The sequence below is a fragment of the Saimiri boliviensis genome, chromosome 18, assembly GCF_048565385.1.
Source record: "Saimiri boliviensis isolate mSaiBol1 chromosome 18, mSaiBol1.pri, whole genome shotgun sequence".
NCBI lineage: Eukaryota > Metazoa > Chordata > Mammalia > Primates > Cebidae > Saimiri > Saimiri boliviensis.
In genome coordinates this window covers 48,967,698-48,990,198 of record NC_133466.1, presented here as the reverse complement: position 1 = coordinate 48,990,198, position 22,501 = coordinate 48,967,698, and the positions used below count along the sequence as shown (strand labels likewise).

The window sequence follows — 22,501 nt, the reverse complement described above, 5'->3', positions numbered from 1 at the left end:
GGGCCTGTTGCGGATGGGCCTAGGGGAGGGATAGCATTAGGAGAAATACCTAAGGTAGATCATGGGTTGATGATAATAATAATAAAAGAAATATGCTTTTAATTATAAAGCTCTTAAAGAAAATCCTTTTGAATCTCTTACTACCACATCATAGCTGGGACAAACTGCTGATATTTAAAAAGTAACAAACATCAAACCAGAAAGAATTAGATTTAGGAACCAAACTCAGGATGCTGTAGGGAACAGGGCAGAATCTTAGGATTGGAAGGTCACCACTGCTCCTTCAGTCTGGCCTTGGCTGATAAAAGATGGCCTAATGTGGACAGAAACTCTTAGGTTAAAAAAAAAAAAAAAAAAAGAAGAAATTTCTACAAACTAGAAAATACATACTTGGCAGCTACAAGAGTTTTAGCCAATTCAGATGACTTGCTTCCTAAAATTTGGAACATTCCCTTGGATTTGACCAAGTCAGAAAGATATGGTCATACTTGATGAAAGAAAAGTGAAATAAAATCTCAAACATAAATAAATAAAAAAAGTTAAGCAAAATTAAAAAATGCACAATAAATATGATTACTGAGTGTCTTAATGTTAAGGAGAAATTAAAACTAAGTGGTTGGTAATCTTAACTTTTAGTCATTAAGGAAAAATTTTAAGACAAATCTCTAATTTAGCCACTTACTTGGAAATAAGGCTCAGGCTGATGACTGTTCTCTACCATCTTAGAAACAGGAAAAAATTCACACTCACCTTTCCTGTCAGAAGCAAGCTGAGACTCAAGAAAGGAAGTGCCAGCTCTCCACCATCATGGAAGCAGAACAACTTGTCTTCCTTACCGGAAATGAGAAAAACTTCACAAAAGGAGCTGTAAAGCAAAATCAACCTTACCTCTGAACCAAATTTTGGGAGATCCGGGACTCTCCAGGGGGCAGAAGCTCCCAAACCTCAGCAAATCATCTATCCCATTGGTTTGAACAATAAGGATAGCCCAGGTTGGTATCAAGCAATAATAACATTTATCAAAGGTCAGGGCCACATTGGCAATGTCCTTCTCTCTCTTTTTTTTTCTTCTGAGGTAGAGTCTCGCTCTGTTGCCAGGCACCAGACTGGAGTGCAGTGGTGCAATCTCAACTCACTGCAACCTCTGTGTCCTGGGTTCAAGCAATTCTCCTGCCTCATCCTCCCAGGTAGCTGGGACTACAGGACCATGCCACCACGCTCAGTTAATTTTTTTTTTTTTTTTTTTGTATTTTTAGTAGAGATGGGGTTTCACCATGTTGGCCAGGATTGGCTTGTACTCTTGACCTCATGATCCGCCCGCCTCGGCCTCCCGAAGTGCTGGAATTACAGGCTTGAGCCACCGCGCCGGGCCCATGCCCTTCTCTTTTTATCTTTATTCGTATAGCCTGTTTTGTCAGAAACCAGGATTGCAACACCTGCTTTTTTCTGTTTCCCATTTACTTGAAGGATTTTTCTCCATTCATTTTGAGCCTATGTGTGGGAGTTCATGTGAGATGGGTCTCTTAAAGACAGCATACTCAAATGAGTCTTGGCTCTTTATCTATCTTGCTGCCCTATGTCTTTCAGTTGGAGCATTTAGCCCATTTACATTTAAAGTTAGCAATGATATGTAAGGATTTGATCCTGTCATCATGCTCCTAATTGATAACTTCACAGACTTGTGTACGTGGTTTGTTTTTTTAGCATCACTGGTCTGTGTAATTCAGTGCATTTTTGTAGTGGCTGGTGATGATCTTTTCGTTCCATATTAAATTCTACTTTCAGGAGCTCTTGTAAGATAGATCTGCTGGTAATGAATTCCCTCAGCATTTGCTTGACTGAAAATGATCTTATTTCTCCTTCACTTATGACACTTAGTTTTGCTGGACTTGAAATTCCAGGTTGAAATTTTTTTCTTTAAGTAGTTGAATATCTCTTCTGGCTTGTGGGGTTTCAGCTGAGCAGTTCACTGTTAGTCTGATGGGATTCCTTTTGTAGGTGACCTTGTCTTTCTCGCTAGCTGCCTTTGACAAGTTTTATTTCATTTTGATCTTGGAGAACCTGATGATTATGTGTCTTAGAGATGTTCTTCTTGTGGCATATCTGAGGTTCTCTAGATTTCCTGAATTCAATGTTGTTCTGCCTGGCTAGGTTGGGGAAATTCTGATGAATGATATTCTGAAATATGTTTTCCAATTTGGTTACATTTTTGTCATCTCTTTCAGGTACATTAATATGGCATATATTTCACCGTTTTACATAATACTTTATTTCTCAAAGGTTTTGTTCATTCCTTTTTATTCTTTTCCCCCATTCTTGCCTCTTTTCTTTCAGAAAGCCAGTTTTCAAGCTCTGAGACTCTTACCTTTGCTTGATCTATTCTACTAGGTGGTCTTGCACATGAGATGGTGCTGGTCTGACCTCAGCACTCCTTAGTCTGCTTGCCTCTCCCAGGACCCCAGCCTGGCAACACCTGCTTACAGGGCACCCTTGGGTGCCCACACACATTACAAAAATTTTTATAAGGCAATCACACACAATTACCATGTGGCTGCATTATAAAAATTCATGTAGTGTGCTTTTCAGCTCTATCACATCAGTTTATTCTTTTTTAAAAAGCTGTACTTCAGGTTATAGGGTACACATGCAGATCATGCAGAATTGTTGCATAGGTACACATATGGCAATGTGGTTTCCTGCCTCCATCCAGTCACATACATCTGGCATTTCTCTTCAGGTAATCCCTCCCTGACCTCCCCAACCCCTGGTGTCCCCCTGTTGGCCACCCCCAAAAAGACCCCAGTGTGTGATGCACCCCTCCCTGTGTCCATTTGTTATCATTATTCATCACCTGCCTATGAGTGAGAACATGCAGTGTTGGATTTTCTTTCTTCTGTCACTTTGCTGAGAATGATGGTTTCCAGATTGATTCATGTCCCTACAAAGGACATAAACTCATCGTTTTTTGTGGCTGCATAATAGTCCATGGTGTATGTGTGTCACATTTTCCTTGTCCAGTCTATCGTCTCTGGACATTTGGGTATTTTCAGGTCTTTGCCATTGTAAACAGTGCCACTGTGAACATACGTGTGCATGTTTCTTTATAATAGAATGATTTATAATCCTTTGGGTATATACCCAGTAATGGGATTGGTGGGTCAAATGGAATTACAATTTCCAGGCCCTTGAGCAAGTGCCACACTGCCTTCCACAATGGTTCAACTAGTTTGTACTCCTAGCAACAGTGTAAAAGTGTTCCTTTTTCTCCACATGCTCTCTGGTATCTGTTGTCTCCAGATTTTTTAATGGTCACCATTCTAACTGGCATGAGGTGATATCTCAATGTGGTTTTGATTTCTCTAATAACCAGTGATGATGAGTATTTTTTCACATGTTTATTGGCCTCATATATATCTTCTTTTCAAAAGTGTCTGTTCATATCCTTTGTCCACTTTTGAACGGGTTTGCTTGTTTTTTTCCTTGTAAATCTGTTTTATTTCTTTGTAGATTATGGATATCAGCCATTTGTCAGATGGGTAGATTGCAAAAATTGTTTCTCATTCTGCTGGTTGCTGGTTCCCTCTAATGATGGTTTCTTTTGCTGTACATAAGCTCTGGAGTTTAATAAGGTCCCATTTGTCTATTTTCCTTTTTGTTGCCAATGCTTTTGGTGTTTTAGTCATGAAGTACTTGCCTACACCTATGTCCTGAATGGCTTTGCCTATTTTTTTTCTAGACTTTTTTATGGCATTAGGTCTTATGTCTAGATCTTTAATCCATCTGGAGGTAATTCTACTGTAAGGTATCAGGAAGAGGTCCAGTTTCTGCTTTCTGGACACTGGTAGCCTGTTTTCCCAACAACAATTATTAAACAAGAAATCCTTTTCCCATTGCTTGTCTTTGTCTGGTTTATCAAAGGTGAGATGGTTGTATATGTGTGGCATTGCCACCAGGACCTCTGTTCTGTTCCATTACTCTATTTCTCTGTTTTAGTACCAGTACCATGCTGTTTTGATTCCTGTAGCTTTGTATTATAGTTTGAAATCGGGTAGCATGATGCCTCTGGCTTTGTTCTTTGTGCTCAGCATTGTCTTGGATATCCACACTCTCTTTTGCTTCCATATGAAGTTTAAGGTGGGTTCCTCCAGTTCTATGAATAAGATCATTGGTAGCTTGCCGGGGACAGCATTGAATCTATAAATTACTTTGGGTAGTATGGCCATTTTCAAGATATTGATTCTTTCTACAAATATGGAATGCTTCATGAATTTTTAGGTCCTCCTTGAGCAGGGGCCATGCTAATCTTCTCTGAATCATTCCAATTTTAATATATGTGCTGCCAAAGTGAGCACCAGTAATGTTGTTTATACTGGATATATTGCCTGTTAGCTCCTGCGATGTTTTACAATGATTTTTGGCCTCCTTGCATTGGATGATGACATACTTCTTTCACTTAGTGAACTTTGTTTCTACCCACATTCTGAATTCTACTTGTATCATTGCAGACATGTCAGCCTCTGGCCAGTTCTGAAAACTTGAACAGGCTGAACAGTTGATGTAATCATCTGGAGGAAAGAAGGCATGCTGACTTCTTGAGTTTCAGTGTTCTTGCACTGATTTTTCCTCATCTTTATGAGCTTATTCACCTTCAACCTTTGAGGTTGCTGACCTTTGCACAGGATATTTTTCTTTTATCATATTTGATGATCTTGAGGGTTTGATTGTGGTTTAAAGTAGAATCAGGCAGCTGCCTTTGGTTTTGGAGGATTTTAGGGGGCCAAAATTCACCTCTCAATTCCTGGGCTGTTTGCTTTAACTCTGGGAAACTTATATTGGGTCTCAACTTTGTTCTCTGGCTCCTCAAAGTTTGGAGTATACTGCACTGAAGGCAGCAAAGTGGGGCAGCTGTGGCAGAGTGTTAGCAGATGCAAAACCGCCTGCTTCCCTGTTGGCATTTGCCCAGTGGTGGAAGTGGTGGAGGCAAGACAGCTTGGTGGCAGCCAGAATACCCCTTCTGTGTGTGCTGTTGCATTGGAGGTAGTGTTGGTTCAGGCCGGGGTGCTGGCCTGTGCATGTCTGGGTGCCGTCTCTGTGACCCCCTAAGCAGCAACGACCACTCAACATATATTAGCATTCCCTTTTCGTGCACAGAATTAGCACAAGGAGAAGGTGTTGGCAGAGGTTGTGATTTTGTTCCTCTGCCTACCATGGCTCTTTCTTCAATGGGAGTTGGTGTGGGTTGAAGTGTGTGCTACATTCCCATGTGCTGGTAGGGCAAGTGCAGCAAAATCCACTCATGTAAACACACACCAGCAAAGTGACGTAGGACGTTTTTGTATAAAGAGCTTCAGTATGGAGAGGCAATGTAGAGGCGGGTGCGTGCCTGAAGAGTCCAATTTGCTGCATCTCTTCACTGCTCAGGCATGGTCCACTGGCACAGAAACAAAGGTGTGGGCAGCTGAGAGTGCCCTGTAGGCAGGCGTGGCCAGGCTGGGGCCCTGGGAGAGGCAAGCAGACTAAGGAGTGCTGAGGTCAGACCAGCTTCATCTCATGTGCAAGAATGCCCAGTAGATATCACGCCTCAGATAACTCTCTGAAAAGTGAGGCCCCAGCACAGCACAGCTGCTCTACAAAAACGTGGCCAGACTTCTTTTTTAAGCAAGTCTCCTTTTATTAATAGGGAAAATCTCATACCTGATCTCTGCTGGGCAATCTTCACATGAGATGTGGCTGATCAGACCTCCACAGTCCTAAAGTGCTGGGATAAAGTGTCTCATAAGACCCAGTAGAGCCTAGAGAGATAGCTGTGCCTGCCCTCTGGGCTTCACATCAGCTGGCTTCCTGCTCCATCACTTTGCTTGTCTCCTGGGGGCTCTACCCCAGAGAGATGTGAGTTAGCCATCACTTAGTGTAATCATCCCAGGATAGAGGGTCTGTTCTATTGGCCCAAGCCAGAGTTCCCTGTCCAGTGATAAGCAGTGTGGGGTATGTGGTATCCACAAGAGATGGACTGCCTTGTTCCTTGGGTCAACTGCAGCTTGTTAGAGTTATCAATATGGCACTTAGGGTCTTTGCTTTCTTGATATTCTGAAGGTAACAAGGGCAGATCCACTGCAGAGGCAGTGGCAGAGAGGATTTCAGTCGATCTGTGAAGCTCTGTCCAAGAAATTGCCAAGTTGCTACTGGCGTGTTGGCTTCAGTGGGGTCCTGGATAAAGACCCAAGCCAGGAGGACCTGCTCATTGAGGAGATATGGAAGCCAGCACCCACGTAACGGTTCAGCCACTTTCCCATAAGGCTGCTGTGGTATACTGGGGGTCCACTCCAGTACCTAATTGCCTCATATCTTCCAGCGACTCAAGGTATCACTAGCGAAGCCTGCGAAAAGACAAAGATAATAGCCTGCCTCTTCCTCTGGGACCTCTGTACCACTGAGGTACAATCCTGTTGCCAATCTGGACACAACTACGAGAGGTGGCTGGAAACAAGTTCAGAAGTCTTGTCTAGTCAGGAGGAACAAGATCAGAGACTTGCTTTTAAAAAAGTCTGGCCATGTTTCTGTAGAGCAGTTGTGCTGTGCTGGAGGTTCACTTCAGCCCCTCGTTCCCTCAGACACTCTGAAGTCCCAAGGTTGAAATGGCTGAGTTGCCCAAACAACAAAGATTACAGTCTGGTCCTCTCTCTGGAAGCTCTGATTCAAGGAGGCCTGAAACATCTGTCAGCCAGAGAACAGCAGTGAAGGCAGCCAGAGACCCTGGTTGAAAAGCTGTAACCAGTGGCTAAAAATGTGGTTGGGGATTGACTTAAACAAGGGTCTTGCCATGTTTTTGCAAGGTGGCTCTGCTGTGCTGAGCTACCACTTGCACCCCTGGTCAGCTTGGGTTCTACAAAGCCCTAAGGCCAGAACCTAGTCATCAAAATAACAAAGATGGTGGCCTGCCTTTCTCTGTGGGAGCTCTGTCTAAGGAATGTTTCATATCTCCATAGGCCAGGGAACACCTGTGAGGGTAGCTGTAAGCACCAGGTGGGAGGTCCTGTTCAGTAGGAAGGAACAGGATCAGGTGCCTGCTAACAGAAGCAGTCTGGCCATGATTTGGTAAAGCAGCTGTGCTGTGCTGCGGGAACTCTTCTGCCCCTGGTCGGTTTGTACTCTCCAATGCCCACAGGCTGGAATAATTAAGTTCCTCCAACAGGAAAGATGGCAGCCTGTCCTGTCTTTTCTTTCACAGTTTACCTTGTGTGATGGAGCTGAATTTTTAGGCTGTTAATTTTTACAATAAGCATTACAGTTGTTCAGAAAGAATATTGCTGTTCTCTTTCAGGTTAGATGTATGAGAATTCATTGTCTCCTGTAAATAAACCTGTTGAGGTTTTGTTCTCTGGAAAGAAGTCTCTTTCTGCTATCTGGCTTTGGTCACAGTCATGTAGAGCAGTAGCCAGTCTACAAGGACATGACTGAATTTCCATTTCCAGCGTTTCCTAGTTGTGTCTCACATTTTCCAATTCAGAACTGACCATTTTATTCTTCGTTGTCAAAATGCTAAGCTGTCCACTGTCTTTAAATACTGTCTTTGTTCATTCTTCCTTATCCAATTTTATGGCCTTAAGAATATTAGCATTCTTTTCTTTCACACTTTCAATGTCCTCCAAAAAAATTTTTTTCCCTTAGCAGGTTCTGCTGTTGAATTTTGTCTAGTTCCAGTCTAAGCATGGCAATTTTTTCCCAGAACATGCTATTTTCATGCAAGAGATCTTTTTCTTTCTTATGGCTAAGAGAATTCTAAGTCAACAAAGCAACATTTTAGTTAGCACACAATAGAATAACATATCATAATTTCCTCTGAATTTAAAGCATAAGATGTATATTTGTATAATGAAAGAATTCCCATGGTGAATATGTAACTGAAAAAAAGTTGAACAAAACTTCAAACCTAATAGAGTGTAAATTCCAGAAAGTTTCAATATTGATTTAAACACCACGAAAAATAAATCACTAGAGGATTTTAAAGAATTTTGGAATTGGAAAAGCCTTTCTCTGAATAACAAAATAATCATAGGCATAAAATATAAGATTAATACATTTGACTACGTTTTAAAAATTGGATTTACACTCTGATATCTATCCTATAAACCACACCATTGTAAGAGCCTTAGCTATGCATATATTTGGACAGAAGCAGTTCCTCTAAGTTTTCAAGTTCCTTTTTCTGAAGAAGGTTTTATCAATATATGACTTTTCTAATACTGTTATAGTCAGTTATAAGAATTACATTTATTCATAACTTAAATCTAAGTTTTGTATCCTATATGTACACATCTGCATCTAAGCATTGCACTTCTACATCCAACTGTGAACTCATTTAAGATCAGGATTCTTAAAAAGAGAAATAAAAAAATATATGCAGCTGGATACTGTGGCTCACACCTGTAATCCCAGCAGCATGTAATGTTCAGTGTTCTATGTAGTACTGCACTTCTACATGTGGCTGGGCGCAGTGGCTCACACCTATTATCCTAGCTGCTGAGGTGCATGGATCATGAGGTCAGAAGTTCGAGACCAGTGTGTCCAGCAGAGGGAAACTTCATCTCTACTAAAAATAAAAAAATTAACCAGGAATGGTGGTGTGCACCTGTAATCCCAGCTACTCAAAAGGTTTAGGTAGGAGAATTATGTGAACCAGTAGGTGGAGGTTGCTGTGAGCTGAGATCATGCCATTGCACTCCAACCTGGGCGACAGACTGTGTGAGACTCTGTTTCAAAATAAACGTTTGTGTGTGTGTGTGTTTGTGTGTGTGTGTATGTATATAGGTGTGTATATATATATGTGTGTGTGTGTATTTACCTGTACATGTGTGTAATACACACAGATGTATATAGTATATTGTGAAGAATTTTCCCTATGTTGTCTGATGCTAGTTCTAGTGATCCTCCAGAAAATCACCGTTACGTCTGTGGTGTAAACTCATAATACAAAAGAAACCTTTAATTCAAAATATTAATAATAAATAAGATAGGACGTATAGAGTTTTTCTTAGAAATCATAAGATTAAGGAAGATCCAAGATGCCTGAATAGGAACATCTTCGGAATGTAGTTACCAGCAAGAACAGTGCAGAGAGTGAGTGCTCACTACATTTCCAAAGAAGTTTTCACTGCCAACAGACCAGGAGATTCCTGAGCATAAAAGTGCCATGAGTTTTCATTTCAGCAGTTTCAGCCAGGGATGCATCAGGACAAAGAAACTCACAAAAGTTTGGGTGGCCATTTCAACTGGTGCCTGGAATGCCTGGGAGACAGAGCTGTCCATTCAACTGAAAGGGAGGGGGCTGAGACAGGAAACCAGGTGATGTGATCTGGCTTGATGGGTACCACACCCACGAGACAAGAAATCTGAAACACTCTGGATTAAGAGTTTCACAAAAAGCGCAGCTGGAACTGGGATGGCCCAACTTCGTGGGGGGAAGGGCATCCCCCAATACCAAGGCAGTCTGCCACTACCAATGCAGACTACTTTGTGCCAGGCAGGGCATCTAAGAAAAAAGGCAGCAGCATGGCAGGAACTTATAAATAAGGCTGACCTTCCTAGGACAGAGCACCTGGGAAAACAGCAGGTTATGGGTTCAGCTGCAGCAAAGTTAAAGGTACCAGCTCAGCAGCTCTGTACAAAACAACAGAACTCCCAGCACAGCACTTGAGCTCTTATAAGGGACAGAATGTCTCCTCAAGCAATTCTCTGAGCCCCATATACACAAAAAGACACCTCATAAAGGAAAGCTCAGGCCAACATCTGGTGGATACCATTCTGGTATGAGGATAGCGGAGGCAGAAACTGGCAGCAACCCTTGCTGCTCAGCAGCCCCATGGGTGATCTCCAGGTGAGTGGGATCTTGACAGCACCTCCAGTGATCCTGCAGCAGAGGGGCCTGACTGTTAGTAGGAAAACTAAGTGGAAAGAAATAGCTTCAACATCAATAAAAAGGGCATCCATTTAGAGACCCCACCTGAAAGTCACCAAGGTACCTATAAATTTTCCTTCAAGTGCTGCTTTAGCTGCATAACAAAGTATCTACCACAGGTAGATAAAGCCACTAAGATGGGAAGAAACCAGCGCAAAAAGGAAGAAAACACCAAAAACCAGAAGACTTCTTCTCATCCAAGGGATCATAACTCCTCACCAGCTAAGGATCAAAGATAGATGGAGAATGAATCTGATGAATTGACAGAAATCGGCTTCAGAAGGTGGGTAATAACAAACTTCTCAGAGCTAAAAGAACGCATGCTAACCCAATGTAAAGAAACTAAGAACCTAGAAAAAAGGTTAGATGATATACTGATTAGAATAAATAGATTAGAGAAGAATAGAAACGACTTGATGGAGCTGAAAAACACACCACAACTACTTCATGAAGCATACACAAGTTTCAAAGGCAGAACTGACCAAGCAGAAGAAAAAGTATCAGAGATTGAAAATCAATGCAATGAAGTAAAATAAGAAGGCAAGAATAGAGAGGAAAGAGTGAAAAGAAATGAACAAAGCCTCCAAGAAATATGGGATTATGTGAAAAGACCCAATCTACGTTTGATAGGCACACCTCAGTGTACAGAAAGAATGAATGCAAGCTGGAAAACACTCTTCAGGATATTATCCAGGAGAACTTCCCCAACCCAGCAAGGCAGGCCACTATTCAAGTCCAGGAAGTATGGAGAACACCACAAAGATATACCTCAAGAAGAGCAACCCCAAGACACATAATCGTCAGATTCACCAGGGTCGAAATGAAGGAAAAAATGCTGAGGGCAGCAAAAGAGAAAGTCGGGTTACCCTCAAAGGGAAGCCCACCAGACTCACAGTGGATCTCTCCACACAAAACCTACAAGCCAGAAGAGAGTGGGGGCCAATATTCAACATCCTTAGAGAAAAGAACTGTCAACCTAGAATTTAATATCCAACCAAATTAAGCTTCACATTCGAAGGAGAAAGAAAATCCTTTATGGACAAGCAATTACTGAGAGATTTTCTCACCACCAGGCCTGCCTTACGAGAGCTCCTGAAAGGAGCACTAATCAAGGAAAGGAACAATCAGTAACAGCCACTCCAAAAATGGACCAAATGGTAAAGACCGTCGACACAATGAAGACAATGTGTCAACTAAAGGACAAAACAGCCTGCTAGCGTCAAAATGGCAGTATCCAATTCACACATAACAAAATTATCCTTAAATGTAAGTGGACTAAATGACCCAATTAAAAGACATAGACCATCTGATTGCATAAAATGTCAAAACCCATCAGTGTGCTGTATTCAGGAAATCCATCACTTGTGCAAGGACACATGTAGGCTAAAAATAAAGGGATGCAGAAAGACGTGTCAAGCAAATTGAGAGCAAATAAAAAGCAGGAGCTGCAATCCTAGTCTCTGATAAAATGGACTTTAAAACAACAAAGATCAAAAGACACAAAGAAGGGCATTACATAAAAGTAAAAGGATCAATGCAACAAGAAGAGCTAACGATCCTAAATATTTATGCACTCAATACAGGAGCACCAGGGTAGCACCGAGGAACATAATGCAAGTCCTTAATGACTTACAAAGAGACTTAGACTCCCACATAATAATAATGGGATACTTTAACACTCCATTGTCACTGTTAGACATATCATTGAGACAGAAAATTAAGAAGGAGGTCCAGGACATGAACTCAGATCTGGACCAAGCAGACCTAATAGACATCTACAGAAATATCCAACCCAAATCCATAGAATATACATTCTGATCAGCACCACACAGCACCTACTCTAAAACTGACCACATAATTTAAAATAAATCACTCCTAAGTAAATGCAAAACAAATGAAATCATAACCGTCTCTCAGACCATATGCAATCAAATTAGAACTCAGAATTAAGAAACTAACTCAGAACTGTAGAACTTCATGAAAATAGAACAACTGGCTCCTGAATGTCGACTGGATAAACAATGAAATGAAGGCAGAAAGAAAGATGTTCTTTGAAACAAATGAGAACAAAGACACAACGTGCCAGAATCTCCGGGACACTTTTAAAGCAGTGTCGAGAAGGCAATTTATAGTAATAAATGCCAACTAGAGAAGCAAGGAAAGATCTAAAATTGACACTCTATTGTAAAAATTAAAAGAGCTAGAAGAGAAAGGTCAAAAAAATCTCAAAAGCTAGCAGAAGACAAGAATTAACTAAGATCAGAACAGAACTGAAGGAGACAGAGACACAAAAAGCCCTTCATAAAATCAATAAGTCCAGGAGCAGATTTTTTGAGGAGATCAACAAAATAGACAGAGCCCTAGCCAGATTAATAAAAAAGAAAAGGGAGAAGAATGAAATAGATGCAATAGAAAACGATAAAGGGGATATCATCACTGACTCCACAGAAATACAAACTACAATCAGAGATTACTACAAATAACTTTATGCATATAAACCAGTAAACCTGGATGAAATGAATAAATTCCTCGACATTTGTACTCTACCAAGACGAAACCAGGAGGAAGTTGAAACCCTGAGTAGATCAATAACAAGGGCTGAAGTAGAGGCAGGAATCAATAGCCTACCAACCAAACAAAGTCCAAGTCCAGAGGGTTCACACATGAATTCTACCAGAAATACAAAAAGAAGCTGGTTTCATTCCTTCTGAAACTATCAATCCATACGAAGAGAGAGAATCCTCCCTAACTCATTTTGTGAGACCAACATCATCCTGATACCAAAACCGGGCAGAGACTCAACTAAAAAAGAAAACTTCAGCCCAATCTCCATGATGAATATCGATGAAAAAATCTTCAATAAAATACTGGCAAACTGACAGCAACAGCACATCTAGAAGCTTATGTGTCACGAACAAGTAGGCTTCACCCCAGGAATGCAAGCCTGGTTGAACATATGCAAATCCATAAATGTAGTCCATCACATAAAGGAACCAAAGTCCAAAACCACAAGATTATCTCAATAGATGCTGAGAACGTCTTTGATAAAATTCAACAGCGCTTCATGGTAAAAACTCTCAATAAACTAGTTACTGGCGGAATTTAGCATAAAATGATAAAAGCTATGTATGACAAGCCTACAGCTTGTTCAGTTCAATATCATACTGAACGGGCAAAAGCTGGAAGAATTCCTTTGAAATCAGGCACTGGACAAGGATGCCCTCTCTCACCACTCCTATTCAACATATTATTGGATATTCTAGCCAGAGCAATCAGCCAAGAAATAGAAATACAGGGTAATCGATTATGAAATAAGGAAGTCATAGTGTCTCTATTTGCAGATGACATGATTGTATATTTAGAAGACCATGGTCTCAGTCCAAAATCTTCTGAAACTGATAAGCAACTTCAGCAAAGTCTCAGGATACAAAATAATTGTGTAGAAGTCACAGGCATTCCTATATATCAACAGACAAACAGAGAGCCAAATTAAGAGTAAACTCCCATTCACAACTGCTACAAAGAGAATAAAATACCAAGGAATACAACTAAAAAAGGATGTAAAGGACCTCTTCAAGGAGACCTACAAACCACTGCTCAACAAAATAACAGAGGACACAAACAGATGGAGAAATATTCCATGCTCAGGGTTAGGAAGAATCAGTATCATGAAAATGGCCATACTGCCCAAAGTAATTATAGATTCCATGCTATCCCCATCAAGCTACCAATGAACTTCTTCACAGAACTGAAAAAAAAAAAAAAAAAAAAAAAAACACTTTCTACTTCATATAGAATCACAAGAGATCCCACATAGCCAAGACAATTCTAAGCAGAAAGAACAAAGCCAGGGACATCACATTGCCAGACTTCAAACTATACTACAAGGCTATAGTAATCAAAACAGCATGGTACTGGTATCAAAACAGCATGGTACTGGTACCAAAACAGAGACATAGACCAATGGAACAAAATAGAGACCCCAGAAAAAACACCACACATCTACAACCATCTGATCTTTGACAAACCTGGCAAAACAACCAATGAGGAAAGGACTCCATGTTTCATAAAGTGTGTCCGGAAAACTCACTAGCAATATGCTGAAAGCAGAAACTGGACACCTACCTGTCACCTTACACTGAAATTAACTCCAGATGGATCAAATATTTAAACATAAAACCTAACACCATAAAAACTCTAGAAGAAAATGTAGGCAAAACCATACAGGACATAGGCATAGGCATGGACTTCCTAACTAAAACACCAAAAGCAATAGCAATAAAAGCCAAGATAGACAAATGTGATCTAATTAACCTCCACAGCTTCTGTACAGCAAAAGGATCACCATTAGAGTGAATCAGCAACCAAGAGAATGGGAAAAAATGTTTGTGATCTACCCATCTGACAAAGGGCTAATATCCAGAATCTACAAGGAACTAAAATAGATGTACAAGAAAAAAAACAAACAACCCCATGTAAAAGTGGGAAAAGGATATGAGCAGACACTTTTCAAAAGAAGACATATATGAGGCCAAGAAACATGAAAAAATGCTCATCAGTGGTCATTTCAGAAATGCAAACTAAAACCACATTGAGATATCATCTCATGCCATTTAGAATGATGATCATCAAAAAAATCTAGAGACAACAGATACTGGAGAGAATGTGGACAAATAGGAACACTCTTACACAGTTGGGGGAGTGTAAATTAGTTCAACCATTGTTGAAGGCAGTCTGGCGATTTCTCAAGGATCTAGAAATAGAAATTCCATTTTACCCAGCAATCCCATTATTGGGTATATACCTAAAGAACTATAAATTGTTCTACTATAAAGACACATGCACACATATGTTCATTGCAGTTCTGTGTACAATAGCAAAGACCTGGAACCAACCCAAATGCCCATCAATGATAGACTGGACAAAGAAAATGTGGTACATATACACCATGGAATAGTAAGCAGCCATAAAAAACGATGAGTTCGTGTCCTTCACAGGAACTTGGATGAATCTGGAAACCATCATTCTCAGGAAACTGACACAAGAACAGAAAGCCAAACACCACATGTTCTCACTCATAGGTGGGTGTGGAACAATGAGAACACGTGAACTCAGGGAGAAAAGCGTCACACACTGGGGGCAGTTGTGGGGGTTAGGAGAGGGACAGTGGAGGGTGGCCAGGGAGTGGAGGGTGCGGAGGGATAACTTGGGGAGAAATGCCAGATATACTATGCACTTAAAGTAAAATTTAAAAAAAATTCTTAAAAAATGATGAGAATAGAATCACCAGTTGGTTTCATTCTCCTTAAATATTTTCTCAATTTTGGGTGAAAGTATTTGATAAATGGGTCTGTAAAACTATATTATTGTGCTGTGAGATCTTTGAGAGACTGTTGTCACAGTAATGAGGAATGTCACTATCCACAGTCATTTTTCCCTTATCCCACTAAAATTAAAACATATGAGGACATGGCTTGAAAGGATAGTAAACACTGGCATTTGTTTTGATTATCTCTCCAAAATAGAAACAGAAAAGCTACTTCTCTCATCAATCAAATATTATTAATAAAATATATTTGACTTAGATGATGATATGGAATATCAATTTCAGTGAACTAGCTGCTTTTCATTGCTGATGGGTTGAGTGTTCCCCTTAAATAACACTTTTCTATTGGGTGATATTAATTATTGTAGATAATGTTTTTAAAATAAAATTATGACAGCCATTAGTTCTCTCTCTTCTCCTCACCCCCCACACACTGGTCTCCTCCATTTTCTTCTGTCTCTTCTTCCTTTTTCCTTCTGCCTTCTTTCTCGAATTCTTTTGCTTATCTATCATTCATTCATTTAATCTATATTTACTAGCACTTAAAGCTTCTTTAGAAGCTTCCATACTTCTGTCAAGATGGCAGAATAGGAACTGCTCTGGAGCACAGTTCCCAGTGAGAACAATGCAGAAGGCAAGTGACCTCGGCATTTCCAACCGAGGTCCCAGGTTCACCTCAATGGAACTGCTTGCACAGTGGGCATAGCCTAAGGGGGGCAAACTGAGGCAGGGTGGAGCACTGACTCACCTGGGAAGTGCAACTGGCTGGAGGATGTCCCTCCTACCCAACAGAGGCCATTGGGGAACTTCTAAAGCCACTCCTGCACTTCAGTTCAGATACTGCACTTCTCCCATGGTCTTTATATCCCACACCAGGAGATTTTAGCTGGGCCAACAAGCGCTGTGGCTGACCAGCACGAATCTGAGAGGCCACTTCAGCCAGTGACATGAGTTTTCAGCACAAATCTCAGTGGCCGTTTTGGCTGGCACCTGGAACGCCTGCAAGACAGAGCCTCCCACTCCCCAGAAAAAAGGGGAGCTGAAGGCAGGGAGCCAAGTGACCTTGAGTGGCAGGTGTCCCACAACAAAGACCAGCCAACTGAAGCCCACTGGCATGACAGTTTTGCAGTCAGCAGAACAGTTTGAGCTCAACCCGGGATGATGGAGCTCAGTGGGGGAAAGGGCATTCGCCGATGCCGAGGCAGTTCTAAGCTTACCTGTGTAAACAAAAGCAAAGTTTACACAGCATCTGGACTGAGCCCACAGCAGCTCAGCAGTGCCTCTACAGGCAGATTGCGACTAGGCTCCCTCCTTGCTGAGCAGGACACCTCTGACACAAAAAGGCAGCAGCACATCAGAGACTTATAAATAAAACATCACCTTCCAGGAACAGAGCACCTGAGAAAGGGGTATCTGTGAGTTCTGCTGCAGCAGACTTGAATGTCCCTGCCCAGCAGCTCTCAACGGAGCAATGAAGCTCCCAGCCCAACACTTGAGCTCAGATAAGGGAGAGACTGACTCCTCAAGTGACTCACTGACCCCCATATATCCAAAAAGATACCTCATACAGGAGAGCTCTGGCTGATATCTGGTGGGTACCCTTCTGGGATGAAGCTACAAGAGGAAAGAACAGGCAGCAATCTTTGCTGTTCTGCAGCACCACAGGTGATTCCCAGGCAAACACAGTCTCCAGTGGACGTCCAGTAGTTCTATAGCAGAGAGGCCTGTTAGAAGAAAAACTGAAAAAAAAAAAAAAAAAAGAGAAAGAAGTAGCTTCAACATCAACAGAAGGCATGTCCACTCAGAGATCCCATCCAAAAGTCACCAACTTCAAAGACCAAACGTAGAAAAATCCACAAAGTTTGGAATAAAAAAACACACAAAAAATGAAATCGCCACAGACCAGAATGACTCTCCTCCTCCAAGGGATCACAACTCCTAACCAGCAAGGGAACAAAACTGGATGGAGAATGAATTTGATGAATTGACAGAAGCAGGCTTCAGAAGATGTGTAATAACAAACTTCTCTGAGATAAAGGAACATGTTCTAACCTAATGCAAAGAAGCTAAAAACCTTGAAAAAAGGTTAGATGAAATGCTAACTAGAATAATCAGCTTAGAGAAGAACATAAATGACTTCACGGAGCTGAAAAACACAGCACAAGAACATTGGGAGAAGTGCCTCATGTAGGTGATGGGGGGATGCAGGCAGCAAACCACCATGACATGTGTTTACCTATGCATCAATCCTGCAAGATCTGCACATGCACTTCAGAACTTAATTACAAAATAAATAAATAAATAAATAAATAAATAAATAAATAAATAAAAATTCCTGACCATGGGAAGGGAAATCAGGAAAAGTGAAGAGAGATAGATCACAATCCCCAAGGATTCTCCCTTACTTTCAGGGAAGTAACAGTGTACAGTAATAAAAATGAGGATTATCAGTCCCCAACTAGAAGACTTCCTCTCTGGAAGCTTTCCTGAGAGCCAATTTCAACATTGGGTACTAATTCCCTGAGTCTCGTCTTATAAAGAAAGTCTTTCTAATCCTATGTTGGAAAGACATGGAAGAACAAGGGGCATAATTTAAAAAATTTGAACTGGAATTTATTTCCTAATGAAGTATTAAAAACAAACAATTTCAAGGTAACTAGAGATTTGTTTTACTGAGCTCTTCTAAGCATTATAATATGTTACAAGATAGTGAGTTGTCAAATTAGAATGAATAATTTAGTTCCTCTGACTGAAGTGCTTCAGAAGATAGGAGAATGAATACATTTAATATTTACAGTCTTCACCTCTGAGATATGTGTAATTTTTACAAATATGAGTAACATACATAAAATATTATATATAGAAATGTTACAGTACACAAATGCTAAATTAATAGTGTTATAAAAGATAAATGCTATAAATACTTACCTATATATATATTTTCTTCAAATTAGAATACTGTTAAAGTGTGTTCTATAATCTCCTGTTAAATTGAAACATTTGATGGCAATCTATGTATATGAATATCATCAGTTCAATGTAAAAAAAAAAAGGAAAAAAGAAAATCAAAAATTGGCAAATGAAAAATCTTACGACTACTGGATCTATTCTGTGTATTTTTCTGGGTTGTGGGTGATGTTTATAAATAAAAAAGGACTTTAATTGGCTTTAAAATCTTAAATGTTTAAATCAAACTAATTCTTTCAGAAGAATAAGAACTCTACTACCTTTTACTTCGCATGACTTTAGTAATATTTGAGAAATAAAGACAGGTTTAAAGTTTATTGGTAAAATAAAGAAATTAGCTCTAAATTAGGCAGGTCAGATATTAGGTTTGTAAAATGCTTTAAAGTAATACACTGCTTTTTTCGACATTTAAAATTTGCTCAACATACCTGCTTTGGAGTCACTAGATTCTAGGTAAGGTCTAAAAGCTGCGTTTGGACATTCCAGAGTGGATGGGAGAACAGGCTGTAAAGAGAAATACCTTACTCTAAAACCAAAACGGAGCTATCTAGCAGAATGGTTGTCAATGTGTGTATTCAACTTCCAGAGTTAAACTGATGTGTGTTTGCAGCAGTTCAGAAACCCTTTTTTGGAGAATGCAGAAACAGTCACTTCCAGCCCAAGAGACACATGTAAGAGTTAGCAGTAAGAATGCGTTTAAAACACAGAAGACCCGCTTCTGACAAACTAATCTGTTGTGTGTTGGTTCCTTTTAGGAAGTTGCATCTATGTTTAGATTCAGCGAGGTAGAAACACGTTTCTTCTAAAAGCTGCGTTTGGACATTCCAGAGTGGATGGGAGAACAGGCTGTAAAGAGAAATACCTTGCTCTAAAACCAAAACGGAGCTATCTAGCAGAATGGTTGTCAATGTGTGTATTCAACTTCCAGAGGTAAACTGATGTGTGTTTGCAGCAGTTCAGAAACCCTTTCTTTGGAGAATGCAGAAACAGTCATTTCCAGCGCTAAAGACGCATATAAGAGTTAGCAGTAAGAATGCGTTTAAAACACAGAAAACCCGCTTCTTACACACTCATCTGCTGTGTGTTGGTTCCTTTTAGGACCTTGCGTCTATGTTTATATTCAGCGAGGTAGAAACACGTTTCTTCTAAAAGCTGCGTTTGGACATTCCAGAGTGGATGGGAGAACAGAATGTAAAGAGAAATACCTTGCTCTAAAACCAAAACGGAGTTATCTAGCAGAATGATTGACAATGTGTGTATTCAACTTCCAGAGATAAAATGATATATCTTTGCAGCAGTTCAGAAACCCTTTATTTGGAGAATGCAGACACAGTCATTTCCAGTCCTAGAGACGCATATAAGAGTTAGCAGTAAGAATGCGTTTAAAACACAGAAGACCCGCTTCTTACAAACTCATCTGCGGTGTGTTGGTTCCTTTTAGGAAGTTGCATCTATGTTTCGATTCAGCAAGGTAGAAACACGTTTCTTCTAAAAGCTCTGTTTGGACATTCCAGAGTGGATGGGAGAACAGGCTGTAAAGAGAAATACCTTGCTCTAAAACCAAAACGGAGCTATATAGCAGAATGGTTGTCAATGTGTGTATTCAACTTCCAGAGTGAAACTGATGTGTGTTTGCAGCAGTTCAGAAACGCTTTCTTTGGAGAATGCAGAGACAGTCATTTCCAGCCCTAGAGACCCATAAAAGGGTTAGCAGTAAGAATGCGTTTAAAACACAGAAGACCCGCTTCTTACAAACTCATCTGCTGTGTGTTGGTTCCTTTTAGGAAGTTGCATCTATGTTTAGATTCAGCGAGGTAGAAACACGTTTCTTCTAAAAGCTGCGTTTGGACATACCAGTGTGGATGGGAGAACAGGCTGTAAAGATAAATACCTTGCTCTAAAACAAAAACGAAGCTATATAGCAGAATGGTTGTCAATGTGTGTATTCAACTTCCAGAGTTAAACTGATGTGTGTTTGCAGCAGTTCAGAAACCCTTTCATTGGAGAATGCAGAGACAGTCATTTCTAGCCCTAGAGACGCATATAAGGGTTAGCAGTAAGAATGCGTTTAAAACACAGAAGACCCGCTTCTTACAAACTCATCTGCTGTGTGTTGGTTCCTTTTAGGAAGTTGCATCTATGTTTATATTCAGCGAGGTAGAAACACGTTACTTCTAAAATCTGAGTTTGGACATTCCAGAGTGGATGGAAGAACAGGCTGTAAAGAGAAATACCTTGCTCTAAAACCAAAACGGAGCTATCTAGCAGAATGGTTGTCAATGTGTGTATTCAACTTCCAGAGTTAAACTGATGTGTGTTTGCAGCAGTTCGGAAACCCTTTCTTTGGAGAATGCAGAAACAGTCATTTCCAGCCCTAGAGACGCATATAAGAGTTAGCAGTAAAAATGCGTTTAAAACACAGAAGACCCACTTCTTACGAACTCATCTGCTGTGTGTTGGTTCCTTTTAAGAAGTTGCATCTATTTTTAGATTCCACGAGGTAGAAACACGTTTCTTCTAAAAGCTGCGTTTGGACATTCCAGCGTGGATGGGAGACCAGAATGTAAAGAGAAATACCTTGCTCTAAAACCAAAAAGGAGCTATCTGGCAGAATGGTTGTCAATCTGTGTATTCAACTTCCAGAGATAAACTGATGTGTGTTTGCAGCAGTTCAGAAACCCTTTCTTTGGAGAATGCAGAAACAGTCATTTCCAGCCCTAGAGAGGAATATAAGAGTTAGCAGTAAGAATGCGTTTAAAACACAGAAAACCCGCTTCTTACAAACTCATCTGCTGTGTGTTGGTTCCGTTTAGGACGTTGCATCTATGTTTAGATTCAGCGAGGTGGAGACACGTTTCTTCTAATAGCTGCGTTTGGACATTCCAGAGTGGATGGGAGAACAGAATGTAAAGAGAAATACCTTGCTCTAAAACCAAAACGGAGCTATCTAGCAGAATGGTTGTCAATGTGTGTATTCAACTTCCAGAGATAAAATGATATATGTTTGCAGCAGTTCAGAAACCCTTTCTTTAGAGAATGAAGAAACAGTCATTTCCAGCCCTAGAGACGCATATAAGAGTTAGAAGTAAGAATGCGTTTAAAACACAGAAGACCCGCTTCTTACAAACTCATCTGCTGTGTGTTGGTTCCTTTTAGGAAGTTGCATCTATGTTTAGATTCAGCGATGTACAAACACGTTTCTTCTAAAAGCTGCGTTTGGACATTCCAGAGTGGATGGGAGAACAGGCTGTAAAGAGAAATACCTTGCTCTAAAACCAAAACGGAGCTATCTAGCAGAACGGTTGTCAATGTGTGTATTCAACTTCCAGATTTAAACTGATGTGTGTTTGCAGCAGTTCAGAAACCCTTTCTTTGGAGAATGCAGAAACAGTCATTTCCAGCCCGAAAGACGCATATAAGAGTTAGCAGTAAGAATGCGTTTAAAACACAGAAAACCCGCTTCTTACAAACTCATCTGCTGTGTGTTGGTTCCTTTTAGGACGTTGCATCTATGTTTATATTCAGCGAGGTAGAAACACGTTTCTTCTAAAAGATGCGTTTGGACATTCCAGAGTGGATGGGAGAACAGGCGGTAAAGAGAAATACCTTGCTCTAAAACCAAAACGGAGCTATCTAGCAGAATGGTTGTCAATGTGTGTATTCAACTTCCAGAGTTAAACTGATGTGTGTTTGCAGCAGTTCAGAAACCCTTTCTTTGGAGAATGCAGAAACAGTCATTTCCAGCCCTAGAGACGCATATAAGAGTTAGCAGTAAGAATGCGTTTAAAACACAGAAGACCCGCTTCTTACAAACTCATCTGCTGTGTGTTGGTTCCTTTTAGGAAGTTGCATCTATGTTTCGATTCAGCAAGGTAGAAACACGTTTCTTCTAAAAGCTCTGTTTGGACATTCCAGAGTGGATGGGAGAACAGGCTGTAAAGAGAAATACCTTGCTCTAAAACCAAAACGGAGCTATCTAGCAGAATGGTTGTCAATGTGTGTATTCAACTTCCAGAGTTAAACTGATGTGTGTTTGCAGCAGTTCGGAAACCCTTTCTTTGGAGAATGCAGACGCAGCCATTTCCAGCCCTAGAGACGCATATAAGAGTTAGCAGTAAGAATGCGTTTAAAACACAGAAAACCCGCTTCTTACAAACTCATCTGCTGTGTGTTGGTTCCTTTTAGGAAGTTGCATCTATGTTTAGATTCAGCGATGTAGAAACACGTTTCTTCTAAAATCTGCGTTTGGACAT

At 40.5% G+C, this 22,501-nt stretch overlaps 1 non-coding gene across 1 annotated transcript; it reads right to left on the bottom strand.

Moving 5' to 3' along the window:
- Positions 1-4,245: 4,245 nt before the first annotated feature.
- LOC141582110 (U6 spliceosomal RNA) lies at positions 4,246-4,352 on the bottom strand. Its single transcript, XR_012514941.1, has one exon. It is a non-coding gene; the product is annotated as a U6 spliceosomal RNA (small nuclear RNA).
- Positions 4,353-22,501: the final 18,149 nt, after the last annotated feature.